General features: G+C 37.4%; 1 protein-coding gene and 1 pseudogene across 5 annotated transcripts in view; both read right to left on the bottom strand.

Moving 5' to 3' along the window:
- Window positions 1-18,579, bottom strand: part of SSBP2 (single stranded DNA binding protein 2) — a 414,697-nt gene that overhangs the window by 306,976 nt on the left and 89,142 nt on the right. The window lies entirely within an intron of this gene.
- Window positions 4,876-5,808, bottom strand: LOC110222675 (large ribosomal subunit protein eL20 pseudogene; annotated as a pseudogene).

Here is an 18,579-nt window from a genome sequence, read left to right as displayed (position 1 = left end):
ATACTGCCAAAGAGGTCTTAAATACACCAAAAGGTGAAGAACTCTAGTCTTAAAGAGTTGTCCAGAGCAATGAGAGGTTAAGTGACTTTGCCAGTGGGGTCAAAGGTAGCACTTTATCCCAGTTCTTTCTGGCATTAGGGCTTGAACACTGTATGTGATATTACACATGTTCTCTTAATTTTTAACTATGACTTTATTACTTTTTAGGGGAAGAGAGGAGGGGATGATATTTAGTTTTCCAGCTAGACTCTATATGCAATGACATAAAGAAGTAAATTGGAGGGCTGGGGAAGGATTTACTAGACTGAAATTCCATTAATAGCCAAGCCTGAAAATCTGTATCTAATAATAGTAGCATGTCATTGATATTGTGCTTTATAATTTTAGGTGAATTTGTTTACCAAAACAAACTTTTGAGGAAAGTAATGAGAATATCATCATCATCATCATCATCATCATCATCATCATCATCATCATTTTATAAGTGAAGAAAATGAAGCTCAGGGAGAGGGAGTTTGTTCCAAGTCTCAGAAATAATAGGAAGTAGCCTTTGAACCTGAACCAAAATCTTTTGATTCTAAGTCCAAGATCTTTTCATTGGAATATTTATCTATTCTATAAGGTGAAAAATATTTATGGGGCAGCTAGGTGACACAATGTATAGAGCTCTGGCCGTGGAATCAGGAGGACCCGAGCTCAAATCTGGCCTCATACACTTAACACTTACTGTAACCTATTTGCTAACAGTTTATTTTATTTAAAATTTTTGCATCTATATTCATTAGGAAAATTGGTCTATAATTCTTTTTCTGTTTTGACTCTTCCCGGTTTAGGTATCAGTACCATATTTGTACCATAAAAAGAATTTGGTAAAACTCCTTCTTCGGCTATTTTCCCAAATAGTCTATATACTATTGGAATTAATTGTTCTTTAAATGTTTGATAGAATTCACTTGTAAATCCATCTGGCCCTGGAGATTTTTTTCCTAGGGAGTTCATCAATGGCTTGTTCAATTACTTTTTCTGAGATGCAGTTATTTAGTTATTTAAGTATTTTACTTCCTCTTCTGTTAATCTGGGCAATTTATATTTTTGTAAATATTCATCCATTTCACTAAGATTGTCAAATTTGTTGGCATACAGTTGGGCAAAACAGTTCCTAATTATTGTTTTAATTTCCTCTTTCTTGGTGGTGGATTCACCTTTTTTCATTTTTGATACTGTTAATTTGGTTTTCTTCTTCCTTTTTTTAAATTAAATTAACCAAAGGTTTATCTATTTTATACTTGACACTTACTAGCTGTGTGACCTTGGGTAAGTCACTTAACCCTGATTGCCTCACCAAAAAGCACAAAACAAAACAAAAAAAGAATATTTGTAACATTTTACTTATTAATAGCCTTACATCTTTTTTCCCCTATCTGATACAACAGTGGTACAACTACTGAATATAACTTTTGGGTAAAAATAGATGCTGTTATTTCTCTAAGAATTAAAATTTTAAAAAATTATCAATGCAACCAGTTCCACCAAACTCAAATGAGAATAGAGGTTATAATAGGAAGAGAAAATAACGTTTTAGTTCAAAATGCAATGTCCTTAGTTCTTTCAGTTTTACAACAGAATACAGATATTAAATTATGAATGGCTGGACTGTCAGAGTAGGGTGGGACTTAACAAATGCTAAACCACCTTAGAAATGATTGAGCTGTGAACTTTTTTTTCCTCCCAGTCTAATTATCTCTAGCCTAAACTAGATTTCCTTTTAAAATAACTAAATGCAATAACAATATTTCATTTTTGCTTTTAAAGAATTTTAGACTGTCTTAAATTTCAGCAGAAAAAGTTTGAAATACCAAGGTAGTTGTTACACATCCTACTATCTCAGAAATAGTTAAGTTCTTAATGCAATTCTTTGATTATATTTTTAGCAGCTAAATAATTATATGAGCTACTGTGTTTTACATAGTATTACTTCCTAATAATTCTGTCAGAGAATGAAAAGAGAAGAAAAGTGGAAAAGGTGGAAATAAAATGAAGTAATAGTTATTTTTGAAGGTGCTTTAGAGGGGCAGGAGATTGAAAATGCTGGTTAAATGAATAACTATTTCATGTAGCTTAAATTTCTTAATTCCTGGGGCAGCTAGGTGGCACATTGGATAGAGCTCCAGCCTTGAAGTCAGGAGGACCAACCTGAGTTCAGATTCTACTTCAGACACTTGACACTTAACTAGCTGTGTGACCCTAGGCAAGTCACTTAACCCTGACTGCCTCACCAAAAACAAAAATTTTTTTTCTTTATTTCTAAGAGCAAGAAAAAAAAAATTTGCTTTTCAATATGGGTCTTAGAAGGAATCTTTTAGATCTTATAAGTGATCTGAAATAATAGTTTTTATTCTATCTGATTATTAAAGGTAACATCTTACTTTATTAAATATAGTATTCTACTTGATTTTACTTATTTGAAAGGCAACTTGGTTTAGGAGAGCTGGTGGTCTTGGAGTCAGTAAGCCCTGGATTGATGTCCTACTTCTGACATATTGTTTGTGTAACTCCCGACGAGTCACTTGACTTCAGTGACCCAGAAAACTTTTTAAAATTACAATTTTTTAAGAGTAATTTTTATTTATTTTTAACATCATGATAGTTTTCCCCAGTTTCCCTCCCCTTCCCAAAGAACCACCCAATATAACAAAAAAGTATTTTAAAGACACCTCTTTCATATCTTTTCTTTCAAGTCTTGCTTGAACTTTATCATTTTGTGTGTGTGTATAATTGTTATTTCCATTTACAATGTGGTAGTCATTGTGTATACTATTTCCTTGCTTCTGCTTACTTTACTTTGCAACACTCATGTAGATCTTTCCACGCTTGTCTGTATTCATGGCATCATTTCTTACAACACAATACTATTCCAATATTTTCATGTACCACAATTTTTTTTTAGCAATTCCCCAATAGTTAGGCATCTACTTTTTTTTCCTTCACTAACACAAAAAAAGTATTGCTATAAATATTTTGGTGTATACGGGAACTTTTTTCTTATTAATGGTTCCTGAGGGTATAAGGTGAATCTTTGTATAATCTCTGGGTCAAAGAGTAAAGACATTTTAGTCGCTTTATTTGCATAATTCTAAATTGCTTTGCATACTAGTCGTACCAACTATGGGCTCCACCAACAATACATCAGTGTCCCTGTTTTCTCATAACCCCCTCTGACATTGATTATGGCCATTTTTTAAAGCTAAGATTATAAATTAAATAACAGCTGCTGATCTGCATTAGTAGAGGGAGTTCCCTCACCTACAGTACCCCATGCCAATGAGATATCATGATCTGGTTCCTCCCCTCCCCACTACCATCTTACTTTAATACCACTGGATAATTTCTTTTAGTTCAACAATGAATCATTTCAGCGTGTCAGAAGACAGGATCATAGATTCATAGCTAGAAGGAATCTCTAGTCCCATCACTTCATTTACAAATGAGGAAATTGAAGCTAAGAGAGGGGAAGGGATTTGCCTAGTTATTAAGACAGAAATTGGCAGAATCAGAATCTGACTCTCTAATTCGCAACTCTATGCTCCTTCCACTGCACCATGGCATCAAATAAAAACTAATAGTTCCTAGAAAAAGTATTACATCAAATGTTTTCTGGTCACTTCTTATATTTATCTTATTTTTGGTTCTCTTACTTCAGGACAGCTGACAAATACGCCCCGAGGGCTTGCACATGTTCCCAAATCCAGCACCAATTCTGCCCAAGGCATTGCCACCTGCCTGTAACTACAAAATTATCTCGAGTGTGTAGGAATGGCCTTTCAGCATTTCTTTCTGACTTTGCCAATCCTAACTTTCCCTATATCTTCCTGTTATCTATCTTTCTAAATTTTTGTATCTGCTCTTATCATTCTCTGTCCTTCAAACTCTACAGTATTTCATTTTTTTGCTATCTTTTCCTATTCAAATTCCTATGTTCTATTCTTTGACTTCAAGATCTTTACTTCCTCCCAACCAATCCCCCAAATCCTTTTTCAACTGCACTTTATAAAAGACTCAGATTTGTTTCTTCAGCTTGCTTCTCTCATTAATAAGCATTTAAGTATTGACAACATACTGCTGAATGAACCTAATAAGAAATAAACCATTTACTATTTTCCACAAAGAATTCTGATAAAGCTGTACTCACAATAGATTCCATAAATATCACTAACCAATGAGAGCTCTTTGGAACATATACCGAAAGCAAGGTTAAAAAAAAAAAAGTTTGGAAAACACAAACCTGCAGATAGAGAAAGCAAAACTCACAAGAGGAAGTGGTCAAAATTCCAAAGAAAAGCCCCAATCAAGCTAAAAACATAAGCAGTAACTCTGGCCATTTTGCTGTTGTTTCTAAATGTTTCTGATAATAATGAATTTATACCATGTAAAAACAAAGTACTTTAATTAATGAAATTAATAAAATAAAAATTAAGTCAGATTCTCCCAAAGCCCACCCAGCCCCAAAAGCATAAATCCAATAGGATAATCTGGTGAAACTTCACCAACTCAAAAAATGTCTTCAGGGAGCAGGGGTTTCACCTAAGCTTACATCTGCATCACGTAATAAAAAGTTTACTTAAATTAGAAGGATAAACAAATTTCAAGGGGAATATTCAAGCTAATTACAAGAACTGCTTTCAAGTATCCTCAAGCACTTCAGAGGATACATTTACATACAAACAATCACTATGCTAATCATCATCATCATCACCAAGAATAACTATTTACTGTGCTCTAATTACAGGTTTCAGGTATAAAACTGGAATAAGAATTTAGTCACTGCCCTCCAGAAGCTTAGAATCTTGTAGGAAGGAATGGAGTGGGGGGAGGGAGGGAGGGGAAAAACGGGAAGGAGGGGAGAGAGAGAGACAGAGAGACAGAGAGATAGACAGAAACAGAGACAGAGAAAGACACACACACAGAGAGGAGGGAACAACAAACAACCCAGAATCCAGAGTAGAAGAGAAAGATCAATGAAGGAAAAAGACAGTATAATAATCTATCGGTTGTTTCTTTTCTTTTTTGGGGGGTGGTTCCAATTGAGAAATTTATTTAAAAAGATCAAATAAAACAGGCGCCTCCTTGTCTCTGCACTTAGAAGATCATGTTGGGCCTCTTGGTAGTAAAGCCTGGGTTGTTCTGGTGATGCTGAACTCTGTGGGGCAGAGGGAACCTGATTCTGGAGTCATGAAACTGCTTGACCGCAGACCGGCGGCACTTGCTGGCAGGAATTTCTTCCACTTCCATGATCTGGATAGAGTGGGCCTGGGCACGGTGACGGGCTCCCATATCTCGGTTGCACTGAGTGACGGCACCAGCAGTGGTCAGGTGCCTGTACTCACCGTACATGTTGTAGGTTCCACTCCTGGAATCGTAGCGCAGCCAGATGCCAAAGTTTTCACACTAAGAGGAGACTTTTCAAAGACCTGTCCACAGTATACAATTTCTCCAGAAGAATGCTTCATCTTTTTCAGCTGGGAAACGAAGTACCAGAATTGGGACTTTGCTACAATATGATTAGGAGCAAAGATCCGCATCCGATAAAGAGGTGGCACTGGCCTCTTGGGAGAAGGCAGGCAGCGTCCAAGCTACCTTATATTCTCTTAGGGTGCCCGAGACCTTCATGGTGCTGCCGCCTCACTCCCCACCAACCCACAAATGCAATAATTTCTACAATCCCATTTCATCTCTGTTCAGGATAATTAAGAGTGGCAGAATCTGGGCCTAGAGTTTCCTATCTACTCCTTTGTTGCCCCAGAGAGTCACTTCCTTTTGACCATTTTCAGGGTGCAGAATACATAAAGGCCAGGAGCTGAACTGGAGCTCTCTGTCCACTGTGCATGCAAACGGCAGCATACTTTGGGGGGGTCAGTCCACTGTGTAGCCAGCAGATACAACCTTTATTGCTATCTTTCTGTAGCCATGAGCAGACTTCAGTCTGTGAGGGCACCTAGGGGTTGCTATTCCTAACTGAGACAGAAGTGGTACAGACCTTGAGACTTCCTGCTGGCAGTGCAAGCAGACAGATGTTGCTACAGTGTGGAACAGTGTGTGAAGATGAGATGAAATCTAGAGCAAAAAGCAGGTGAGCCAGATGTGGAAAGCAGATGTTCTGGGGTCATGCACACAGGCCAGTGCTGTCAGGTATTTCAGCTATTGAAATGTGAAAAGAATGATATACCTTCCTTCCCACACTCCATCTTTTTTCCCGTAATCTGAAACCTAGTTTGAGGTCCTTGATTCACAACCTCCTTACTTTAATCTTTCGCATGACCTGCAAGAGAGCCCAGTGTATGGGGGCTATCCCTTGGGACCCCAGGAAAAAAGTAGAGAAAGCAAAGAGAAGGTTTCTGGAAATCAAAGGAGCAGAGGCTCTCTGTAGAGAGCATTTTAAAAGTGTCCTTTCATTTCTGCTAAGCTTATGAGTATGAGAGGTTCACTGATTAAGAAAGTAGAGGTTAGGTAGTAACTGGGAGTATAGCCATAGATTTTTCCATAATTTTAATTAGGATTCACATTTAATCATCTCACAGTCCAGACTGAGAATGCAGTCTGTGGGTTTCATCCATTTCCAGTCATTTTAAGCCTTTGCCACTTGGTAGGATGGGAAGCTAATGTATGTACATTGGAGAGGTCTCCTGTACATGTGTCAGAGAAGCCTTGATAACACCACTGGGCTAGTGACTTGAGTAGAGTACTACCAGGAGGGCAAATTATTTTTTTATACTCTGTTCTGGACCCATCTAGTGGTTTGGGATTGAAATTGGGGGAAAAAAATGATATTCACAGGCTAACAAAAAAAAAGTCTTGGTTACATATGGAAATGTATCTAGTCAGAAAGATGTGCTGATCTGCCTAGTAGTGGCACATCTGTCTGGTCTGGTCTGACTCCTCACAGGCTAGGCTTTTTATGATCTATGTCAGTAGGAAGCCCTACTTTCTCCCACCAATCAAGTCTTAGGGATAGTTCCCTGTCTGTTATGGAAAAACTCATGCAGCCAATGGAGACCCTAGTAAATGCCAACTACAATGATGACAATGATGACAACAATGACAATATTGCTCCTACCACACACTCCCTTCAAGGAAGGTGGCACAGGAACTCATATCATTATTCATTACCTAATGTCACTCAGATAACTCCCAAGTGTAATCAAAGCCTCATTTCAAATGAGAGAACTGAGATCTAGAGAGATTATGCGACTTCCCCAGTGATGCACAAGTAGTAAGTGGCGGAGGTAAGACTAAACCCAGGATTCCCTGACTCTAAATCCAGTACTATTTCCATTCCCATTAAAAATGCTTCACTGAAGGACCAGGACTAAACTGGGCCTTAACCAAGTAGAGAAGAAAGAGAAGTTATTAAAAACATAAGGGTACATGGTAGAGTGGGAAAGGTGCTGAATTTTGCATCAAAAGACCTAGCGAGGTTCAAACCCCAATTCTACCTGGGTGACTCTCTGCAAGTCACTCAATCACTCTAGACCTCAATTTCCTCATATGCAAAATGAAGGAGTTAACTAGAGGATCTCTAAGGTCCTCTCCAGTCTTAAAGCTCTGTTCCTATGAACCGGAGAAACAAATTACAAATCATTACCAGTCACTGAGGACCCTCTACTATACAATACTATTAGCTTAATTCACATAACTGTGCACTGTAATCAGCTGCTGACCCAAAAACAATAGCAAAACACTAATGACCAGTAATGGGAGGTTCAATGTCATTTCATTGCTACAGTACATTCTTCACTCCTTGAAGCATCCATGATATCATTTGGACTCTCTCCACACGGGATGATAACCTGGGGGCCAAAAACAATCTGTGGCCTGGTGGTCAACCTCCTGGTGATGAGTCACGGCAGGCCATTCATCTCCAACAAGACAGAACAGTCTATGAACAGGCCTCTCTCCACCTTAGCCTGCCCAGCTGGGCAGAGCCTGCCAGAACTAGTGCTCTTCTGGTAAACTCTATGCTCTGTTAAGATATCAGAAGACATATTATGCAATATATTATAGACAGAAAAAACCAAACCCTCACATTTATATCAGCAGCTAAAATCAGTAATATATGTGTGTTTTAAAACTCTCCCTAGATCTGATTTCGAATTAGTTATCATTCTAAAAGTCTCCTCCATTTCTCAACTAGTCTCCTTGAAAAAGATGTTGACAAACAGCAGGTGTCCCCACATACTTTCCTCACCTGCTTTGCAGTCTGGTGGACTACTTTACCATTCTACTGAAAATACTTTTCCTCAAAGTTACCAACACCTTGTAATCGCCAAACCTTTTCTCCAACACTCAACCTTCTTGACCTCTCTGAAGCTTTTGACCACACTGTAGTATTTGACATTGTTGCTGACTTTCTTCAGGACTCTCTCTCCTCTTTGAGTTTTCATGATCCTGCTTTCTTTGGGTTCTTTTCTACTGACAGCTTGGTGGCACAGTGGATAGAGCACTGGGTCTGGAGTCAGGAAGACCTGAGTTCAAATCCAGATTCAGACATTTACTAGCTGTGTTACTTTGGGCATGTCATTTATAACCTCTGTCTGCCTCAGTTTCCTCACCTGTAAAAATAGGGATAATAATAGCACCTACCTCCCAAGGTTGTTATAAGGATCAAATGAGATATTTGTAAAAGATCTAAGCACAGGATCTGGCACGTGGTAGGCACTACATAATTGCTATTGTTATCATCATCATTTTGTTCCTCACTCTCCTTGCCAGATGATCATACATGTCACGTTCATTAACTGTAGGGGTCCTAAAAGGCTCTGTCCTGAGCCCTCATCTCCTTTCTTGCTTTGTTCTCTCTCATTCAGTGACCCATCAGCTTCCACAGATGCAATAACATATGACAAGTAAGCACAAATGGCTCACAAATCTATATCCCAAATGTCTTAGTGTAGTTTTAATTCTCTACAGCTTAATAGCTTAATAATTTTGGGGACATGCTGCACAGTCCCAGTTTCTGTCCTATCTTCATCAACTGTCTACTGAGCATTTTCAATGAAGTCTCTTACATTCATCTTAAACTCCACATATATACCCTCAACAAAACTCATCTTTTTCCCAAAACCCACCCCTCTTCCAAAATTCTCTATTACTATCGAGAGTATGATATTCCAGGTTCACAATGTCAGTGTCATCCTTGACTCTTCACTCAGCTGCCAAATCCTGTTGTTTCTATCTCTGCGATCTTCCTCACATTTGTCTCCTTCTGTCCACTTGCTTAGCCACCAGCTTCGTCTAAGCCCTGACCGCCTGACTCTCTAGCCCAGATTCTTTCAATAACCTCTTATTTGGTAATCCTGCCTCTTCCCGAGCCACATGGCTGCCAATGTGATCTTTCCTAAAGCTCAGGTCTTACCATGTCAGTCAGTAAACTCCACTATCTCCTTAGTCACTCACAGGAAGAAAAAAAAACCCCACAACACCGTTTTATCCTTCACAACCTCACCCCTTTCCAATCTTTTTATACATTACTGTCCTCCATGCCCTCTATGGTTATGCTGGTCCTCCTTGGTGTTCCTAACACGTGACCCTCTCATTTCTGTTCCTCTGTATTTGATTATCTTTCATATCTGGAAGGTTCTCCCTCCTTACCTCCTTGGAATGACTATTTTTTTGAAGACCCAATTTCAGCACCACTTTCTGCAGAAGACATTCTCTGGTTCCCTTAGTGCCCTCCCTTCTAAGGCTACCTTGCATCTGCTTTGTCTGTCTTGTATTTGTGTGTATATATATGTGTGTACATATATATGCACATGTGTATATGTGCATATATATTCATAAATGTCAAGCTATTAGAATGTAAGTATCTTGAAGGTAGGGAATGTTTAACTTTTAACTTTCTTTCCCCAGTGCTTAGTACACAGTAAGTGTTTAATAAATGTGTTGATTGATTACAGGTGGGAAAATATTTTTAGTATCATGAACTAAAACCCCAAAGGCACTACTAAAAGCTATTCTGAATCTCTACCAAATTAATCTTTATATTATTAGCTATCCAACCAGCACCAGACTTAAACATTTTGGTGCTATGGGCAATTCTAATCTAATGGCAGGGATATGATAACAGAATCTAGAACTTTTATCTAACTCAGAAGAGAGGCAGAATGTAGTTTACTGGTCTATCTGGAAACTGCATATTGAACTTCGATATCTTCATATCAAGTGCCATTCTCCAGGAAGTATTATTTTGTGAACTTGTCTGTGAAACAGTCACCAAAGCTTCCCCCACACAATTAATTGTCTCCCTCTTCCCATTTTTGTACCTAAATCCTATTATTAAAACCAAACAAGATTATAAAGATTAATCCTGTTATAACAGGAAATACATTTCTCCTACAGCTGTTGGCAGCAATAGTTTTCTTTCTTGATCAAATGCTCCAGACTGGGAAGCTCCTCCTTCACCTTCACTACCTCTCCATGGAGTACAACAGACAGAGCTCTGGACTGAAAGTAAGAAGTCAAATTCTAGTCTGAGAGGTGTCATTTACTAGTCATGACCATAAGTTGCCTCATCCATAAGTCCTGGCTTTGAGTAAATTTCTTCATTTACACAAAGTGGGTGAACTAAATGATTTCTGAGGTCCTACCCACCCCAGATCTGACATTCTATTATTCTTGACTCCAAGTTCTAAAAACCACAACAAACTAAGACAAAAAAATTATGCAAAGAAACTTGAGCTAAATTTATCTCTCCACTGGCCAAAGACTCTATTCATGCATATTATGCTGTATAGGACCATCTAGGTTCCCTCTGGATACTGTGTATTTAAAACATGCTGAAGAAAAACACAGACGACTGGTCAAGTGACATTAAGAGGTATGTGGACTAAGTCTAATAAAAAGTGTGTAATTACAGTAGACTCACTCCTCTCTGTCATCCTCAAAGATTTAGCTTTTTAGAGAACAGAAGATTTCCATATTTTCTCTTTACTTTAATCCTTTTAACCTAATCTACCCTGTAATTAAATACAATATGTCTTGCTCCAAAACAGTGGAAGGAACATAAATCATGAATAATTATAAAGCCAGATTAATAGAAAAGCATATTATTACAATAGTTACATGGTACAAAACCAGGTTTCTTCCCTACTTCACTGTTTGGGGGCATATAAAGAGATAATTTATGATGTCCTGCATTATCTATTACATTACATATTCTATGAAAGGTTGGCCACCCTTGATTGATTTCCTTGAATATCTGCAAATTGACAATCATATGAAAATGAAATAATTGGAAGATTATAGTCAATTTAGAAGGTACAAGAAGCTGACTGGTTTTAAATATTTTTCTATTAACTTTATCACTAACTAGCTATACGACCTTGGGCAAGTCACATCCCTTCTCTGGGTCTCCCTTTCTTCATCTATAAAATGAGACAGCTGGCTTAGATGATCTCTAAGGCCCATTTTGGTTCTAAGGTTCCATAAATCCAAGAAAATAACACTATGACAAACTAATTAGAATTGACTGAAGGTACTAGGGATGTTCAGTTTACAAAAGAGAAATGGATGGGGGGGAGGAAGGGAGTTCTCAAATATTTAAAGGGCTGTCATGTGGTAGAGGGATTAAATTGGTTCTGTTTGACCCCACAAGGCAGAACCAGAATCACTAGGTAGACATTGCTATGAGGCTAATTTAGGCTTGCTGTCAGGAAAAAACATCCTAGCAATAAGATCCGTCCAAAAGTGGAACAAGCTTCCTTGGGAGGTAATAGGTTGGTAAGTTCCCCTTCCTTGGAGCTTTTCAAGCAGAGAATAGATGACTTTGTTGGGTATGTTATAGTAAAGACCTCTTTCGTGTACAGATTGTACTAGATGCTCTCTGAGGTCCTTTCAACTCTCAAATTCTATGATTCTTTAATTTTGTGACAGTGATAAAATGTAATAGACTCTAGGTCATCCTCCTTCCATTCTCAAGGAATTCAGTATCTGATTCATGGTCCTTTTCTCTACCCCAACTCTTGAGGATTTCAGTATACATGTTGAGTTCCTCTCAAACATCCTTGCATTCCAGTTCATCAACATACTCAAGCCCCATGATGTATACCAGGGTGGGGAACCTGGGGCCTTGAGATCACATGTGCCCCTCTAAGTCCTCAAGTGTGGTCTTTTGGCTAAAGCCAAACTTCACAGAACAAATCCCCTTAATAAAAGGATTTGTTCTGTAAAACTTGGACTCAGTCAAAAAGCCACACTCAAGAACCTAGAAGGCCACGCAGGTTCCCCATCCTTGACCTATACTATCACTCTACCTCCTCTACACATTAGGATGGTTATACTTTCAAATTTCATCATTACCTAGACTATGCCATTTCCATCATGTTTAACTCAAATTCCTTTCTCCTGTCCTTCCATTCAATTCAACATGCATTTTTTAAGCAAATACCATACAGCAGGCATTTCACTAGGCATTGAATCTTCAATGTCTCCCTCTGTCTTACTCTTGCTTATACATATTCTTCCTCAATCCAACTTCTGTACCTTACTTCATGATCCCAATTTTGGCTTCATTTTATTCCTTTCACAATCTTCATCTTATTGTCAACCAATTCAACTATACCTTGCTCTCTATAGTTGAATCTCTTTTGTAACTTGTCCTTCTACCATTCATACCCTGCCATTCATCCTTAAATCACCCTTACCACTTGCCTTTTCTGCTTCTGCTCTGGGAGACTATTAAATATTGTTGGGAAGAGTTACTACAGCTGTGCCAACTGGGTCAATCAGTCAACCCAATAAACATTTATTAAGTGCCTACTATGTACTATGCACTGGGGATAGAATTAATAAAAATAAACAGTCCCTGCCTTCAAGGAACTTACCTATGGGGGGAGACAACATACAAAAAGAGGAAGGAAATATGTGGGAAGACACCATGGGGTATCTGGCATAAGACACCTTGTTCCATGGAGCTGAAATCAAGCAGAGCCAAAGATGCAATTTATAACCAATTTCTACTTTGTCTTTGTTGCTATACTATAATATTATCACTCTTCCCTGGTTGACTTTCTAACATGCCACTTCTACTCCATGCACCCTAAAAGATAATACTGTCTCATAATTTATAGAGAAAATAATGACCTTGCTCTGTACTAGCTCATCACCTCTGTTCTACCCCTCTCTCCGCTCCAGTTTTTGAGAAAAGGTAATCCTTGCCAAGTCCATCCATCTACTTCAGACTCGATCTCATTTCCTTCCATCTTTTAGCAGCTTGTTTGATCATCAGCACTGTTTCTTATCTTCTGTCTTCCATATCTACTAATTCATTCCCTGCCCTCTTGTCCAAATCTCTTTTATGGTTAAAAAAAGTATACCTGATCCTGACATCCCTTCAAGCTATTCCCCTATATCTCTACCTTTCATTGCCACGACCATAGAAAGAACTATCAACTTTTGCCAGTTCTACTTACTGAGGACCCATCTATGTCTCAACTACTTATAACCTGGCTTCAGATACTGTAAGTCTACCAAAACCAGCCTCTCAGAGCTTACCAATGCTAACTTAACTGATAAATCCAATGGCCTCTTGGAGCTTACCAATGCTAACTTAACAGATAATTCCAATAGCCTCCGTAGTATAAACCAGGGGTGGGGACCCTGAAGCCTCAAGGCCACATGTAACCTTCTAGGTCCTTGGATGTAGCCTTTTGACTGAGTCCAAGTTTTACAGAAGAAATCTTTTTATTAAGGAGATTTGTTTGGTGAAGTTGGGATTTAGCCAACGGGCCATACTTGAGGACCTAAAGGGCCACATGTGGCCTTGAGCCTGCAGGTTCCCCACCTCTGGTATAAATGATTTCCTCAATACATTTTTCAATACAGAAAAATCTATACCACACTATGTATGTTAAAAACCTTAGGCATAAAAGAGAATTTTTTTAAATATAATTAAAAGTGTGTATTTAAAAGCAAGAGCTAAGATTATTTGCAATGAAGAAACACTTAGAAGTTTTCCCAATACAAACAGAGGTAAGACAAGGGTGCCACTTCTCTCCACTATTACTTGACAGAGTACTAGAAATGCTAGTCACAACATTAAGACGAAAGAACAAAAATCAAAAGTAAAAAATCAACAGAGACAAAACTATACCCTATATGCACATGACAAAATGTTATGCTGTAAAAAAGAGAGAAACAGAAAAGTAATTAATTGAGATAAGTAGCTTTAGCAATATATCAAGATAAAATATAAATCTATAAAAGCTATCAGCATTTTCATATAGAACTGACAGAAATAATAAGAGAAATGTCATCCAAAAAAGCTACAAAATACATAAAATATTTGGGAGGTATGTACTAAGACACACAGTACTTACATAAATACAACTCCAAAATCATTTTTAAAAACAGACAAATAACTGGAGAGGTGTTTACTGATCATAGTTAAGCCATGCCATTATAATAAAATGATGATACTACTTAAATTAATCTGCAGATTTAGTACTATGCAAAATTATTTAGGGGATTTTTTTTTAATTAAACAAAAGAATTATAAAATTTATTTTGAAGAACGAAAGGTTTAGAATATCATGGGAAATAATGACCAAAAGTAAGAATTAAGGGAGCATAGTATTAGACTTCAGACTATATTAAAAAGCAATAGTTCTAAGTATTTGGTACTGTCTAAAAAACAGAAATGTAGATCAGTGGGACAGACTAAATAAGAAGAAAAAAAACCATGAGCAAAAAACAGTAGTCAAATGTTTGATGAGCCTAAGAACTTAAATTGTTAGGGGAAGGACTCCCTATTTCACAAAAAGTGCTGAAAAAGTTGAAAGGCACTATGGAAGAAATTAAGTTTGGACCAATACATATATATATATATATATATATATACTAAAACAAACTCAAGATAGATAGGCAAACTGAAAATAAATGATCATATTAAAAAAATGAAAAGTATTGATATGAGGGAGACTACATGATCCAAAAGGTACTATTATTAGTCTCTAAAGACCTCTGTTATACACTAGGTCTTGTCATATGAATTAAAGTCACTGGCTCAGGCCAAGCCTCTCTTCTCATCCCACCAAAAGGATACCTATTGTGGGGCTTTGCTGGGTTACATGAGATTTTAGAGTGAAGTGGTCATTTGAAGAAATCTTATGATAACTGACCCACTAGATCTGTGACCTAAGATGGGCTGGACCCACAGACTGAGGCAAATCAATTGGAGACATTTCCCCATGGGTGCTTTTACTTGGTAACAGGTAGGAATGAATAGAAGAGCTTACTGTTAGCTGTGAAAACAATGCTTTAGATTGGATTATACAGACTAGTTTATGTTGCTTAGCATCATACTTCACTAGCCTATATTTTGAGTATGTTATTCTATTGAAATTTATAATTTCTTTACTTAGAGATAAGAGCTTTTGAAAAGTAGGCCTTGCTAAAATTATACCTAAAAACGTTTAGCAACCATTAAAATAAAACCACAGATTACAGAGAGACAGAGACAAGGGCAGAGATAAGAACTGACAGACATGCAAATGAACAGTGAACTGTGTCCAGAATTGGAGAAGAGGAAGAAAATGGGATTGTGATAACTGCAAAGTTCCTTAATAAACCTAAACTTTTTCCAAGGAGCAAAAGATGTTTCAATATTAATTTTCTTCCAGGAAACTCCCTAAGCCTATAAATTGCAGAACAAATGCTGACCTGAATGTGTGAAAGGAGTTTCCTTACTGGAAGGTCATCACATAAATGAAATCAGATCCAGTTTGAGAAAAAAAAAACTCTCCCAATGATGTTGTATGGCTGTGATCGATAGAACAGTATAGTCTTCAATGAATTCAACTTGAAGATTATTTCAAGGACAATTGAGAGATGCATGGTAAACCTGACTAGACTGCAATACATTTCAAACAAAGAATTACATAGGAGAAACAGCACATCATCAAAGTAATATATGTTTTTAATACAGAAGGCAGTATTATATTTAGAGTGAAAAAGAACAATGCACAGCTAGCATAAACCACTGCCAATCTCATACTACCAAGAGAATGGGAAGAGGGCTCCCAGAACCTTAGATGGCCCCTCTATGTTAAACTCAAAGGAGAATAGGTCAAATTGTATAATATAGGCAAGAACTGATTGGTTATAAGATTTGCATCACTGGAGGAGACATCCACATCAGTGAGATCACAGACCCACCAGATTGTAACAGTAACATTTATTAATGAGCTACAAATAACATCCCCCAAAATGAAAGTTGTCTGAGTCAGCTCTTTGAGTACAGTCAGACCACTGACTTCTTAAAGCAAAACAGAGGGGTTTAAGAGAGGTAGCATGTGTCTGTCATCCCCGTTAATACGAGGCTGAGGCTAAAAAATCACTTGAGCTCAAAAGTTCTGAATTATAGTAGGGCTAAACTAATTGAGTATCTGTACTAAGTCCAGCATCAATATAAAGGAGCTGCTGCTAGCAGGGGGCCACCAAGATGCATAAGGAAGGCAAACCAAGGCAGAAATGGCAAAAGTTTTATATCAGTAATCAGATTGGGCTTAAGAGTGACCACTGCACTTCCAGCCTAGGCAAGATAGGGAGATCTAGTTATAAAAGTAAACACAGAAGAATAAAAATGGTGTATATAATTGAAACAACTTCATTCTGAAATATTGAAACAAAATGTTGATGCTGAAAATGAGAAATAAATAAAAGAATAGGTACATATACATCACTCACTACCATTTCCAAAGGAAATTTAAATGATATAAATGAATATCCACAAGGAGACCAAAAGAAACTTGTACTGCCAACAAACACTTCATCTCCTTGGCAAGATATGGCAGTCAAGGGCAACACTGATTCAAAATAAAAGTTCGTTTGTAAAATCTTATGGAATCTAGAAAAAGATTATAAGCAATACTGCTTCCCAAAACAGCAGGAAGCAATGGAGAGTAAAACAAATAAACAGAAACTTTAGTAAAAACCAAAGAAGCCAAATCATGCTGAGGGCATTTTAAAGGTAAAACTAGGAGGGCAATGAAGAAAATGAAAAATTAAAAAATTTATACCAATGTTTATAATTGTGTTCTCCATCAATTACAATGAAGATACCACATTTCAGCTCAACATCACAGTCCCTAATCTTCTGCATGAGAAAGTAAAAATGGCAGTAAGATGCAAATGTACTAGGAAAGCTACTAATGATACAAGGATGAGAAAAGCAGTTATACTAGTCCAAGAAGACCCCCCCCAAAAAAAAAATCCATGCTGGAATCAAATACAGGATTGAGTTTAAAGATATCTGAAAGAAAGAAATCAAGCTCTTAGGATAAATTTCAGACCTTATTATAACCAAAATATGACTAACCAAATGTCAGTCCCTATTGAACTATATGCCCTACCTTCCTATCTTTATAAATCGTTGAGGATTATCTACAAGTACATAAAAAGCAGTCTTGCCAAAGGTTTGAGAAGAGATACAGTTTCACAACCTATACAGTGGATAACATCTTTTATTCACAAACTGAAAGGTATGGAGAATATGGTATTCCTCAGGCTTACTTTTTTGCTGACAATAGAAAGCATCATTTGGTAGAACTTAATGCCACAAGAGCTGTCTTCCAAACAAGGTATTTCTCACATATGTCAGAATCATACAAGATTCTAAGATATAACAATGCACATAACTTTGTTTAGCAACTCACTGATTATCAGTATTGAGTGATCCATAAGACAGGTACATGTATGCTTACCAAATGTGTTTGCTACCCTCACGAAGTCTAAATGGAAGAAATATTTCCCCATAAATAGTGAGATCCTCCTGTTTGTGTGTAGATGGAATTGTGCTGATTGAATCAAGCCCTCGAATATTGCAGAGCCTAGTAAATGAGATCTATAACAACAGAAACAAAGAATTTCAGAACTTAAATGCATGTGGTCATGTAGTTATCCAAACACAGGAAAGACCACCCCCCACAACATACTCAACATTTAGTCATCCAACCTTTGCTTGGTGATTACTGGTGAGGGGAACTCATTGGGGCATTCAACTTCTGGATAGTCCTAAATGTTAGTAAGTTTGTCTTTATGTGAAATTTAAATTTACTTCTTTACAACACCTATCCATTTCTCCTTGTTCTACCTTCTGGAATCAAACAGAATAAATCTACAATGGCCTTTCACATTTTTGAAGAAAGGTATCACATTCTTTCAAGGGTTCTCTTCTCCAAGCTAAATAGCCTCAGTTCCTTCAACCAATGATATGACAAAATCACTCAAGAGTTTGGCCTAACCATCAACATGGAAGAAAACAAATAGATTTTAAAATTCCTATTGTCTAATTTCTAATGTCCCACAGGGCTAGTATATGGATACAAATGTCCTGGACAGATATGTGGGTGGACAATGATCTGGGATCAGAAATGAAAAGGAGGAGAAGATTGCCTTAATTCTTTTAATGATCCCAAGCCCATCTTTGTAACATTTTTATTGGTAACATCACTATTCTTTTGGTGATACTTTATGCCTGCAAGTCAGTTACCAAAAACCTAAAATTAAAGGTTATACAGATGACAATAG

This window comes from Phascolarctos cinereus, unplaced genomic scaffold (assembly GCF_003287225.1).
Source record: "Phascolarctos cinereus isolate Bilbo 61053 unplaced genomic scaffold, phaCin_HiC Scaffold_4;HRSCAF=312, whole genome shotgun sequence".
Lineage (NCBI taxonomy): Eukaryota > Metazoa > Chordata > Mammalia > Diprotodontia > Phascolarctidae > Phascolarctos > Phascolarctos cinereus.
Note: the sequence above shows the minus strand (reverse complement) of the source record. Positions and strands in the feature narration are given on the sequence as shown.